Source organism: Nicrophorus vespilloides, unplaced genomic scaffold (assembly GCF_001412225.1).
Source record: "Nicrophorus vespilloides isolate i.1.1-1 unplaced genomic scaffold, Nicve_v1.0, whole genome shotgun sequence".
Lineage (NCBI taxonomy): Eukaryota > Metazoa > Arthropoda > Insecta > Coleoptera > Silphidae > Nicrophorus > Nicrophorus vespilloides.
The window spans coordinates 805-1,606 of NW_017099166.1; positions in this window are offsets into that span (position 1 = coordinate 805).

Below are 802 nucleotides of genomic sequence, written 5' to 3' on the forward strand. Positions count from 1 at the left end.
AGAAATGTTTTCTTTGTTTTTTCTTAAGTTGTGTGTGTGTAAGTAGTAGCCAATGCGCCGCTGATCATGCTTAGAATGGGCGTCCGCAGTACGCACTTGCTTTGGTATTATTATCATCATCAACCAAACATGATAATACCGAAAACCCGGAAGCGGACGTCCTGGGCTCATCAAGCATTTCAGCACCGCATTGCGTATATTTATATATATACATACATACATATATACATGAATACTAACGAGAACCACGCCTCGATTTAAACAAGCCACGCCCAGAGAATCACCTTAACCTGCGGACACGCCCCTCCCATCGCGCGTCTCCACGGAAACAGACGATTCCGTCTATAGGGGGCGTGTCTCATCACCCGTGGATACATACATACATAACAACAACAACAACAAAAAAAACAAAAAAAATTGTATATGATCATTAAGAAAGAGAAAAGAATGAATTTTGTTTACTGGACCAATTTGAAATTGCACTTTCAAAATAAAAGATAAACAAAACTTCAAGAGATGATGATGACGGTATAATGTTATAATGAGAGAAGGAAGCAGAATAGAAGGAGAAATTGAAAAACTAAAAAAAAAAAAATTTAAAGAGTATGCGCGTGCATGTTTTTTTATATAATAAATAAGGTACATAATAATAATAATAACTAAGGTGATCGAAGAAAGTAAAATCCAGTAAATGATGAATTAACTTTTACTAGAGGAGAGAAAGAAACAATATATGAGACCTGCAGTGTAGGTGGACGTATTTTTTTTTCTTTCGCGTATTCTTAAGGGACGAGTCTCACTT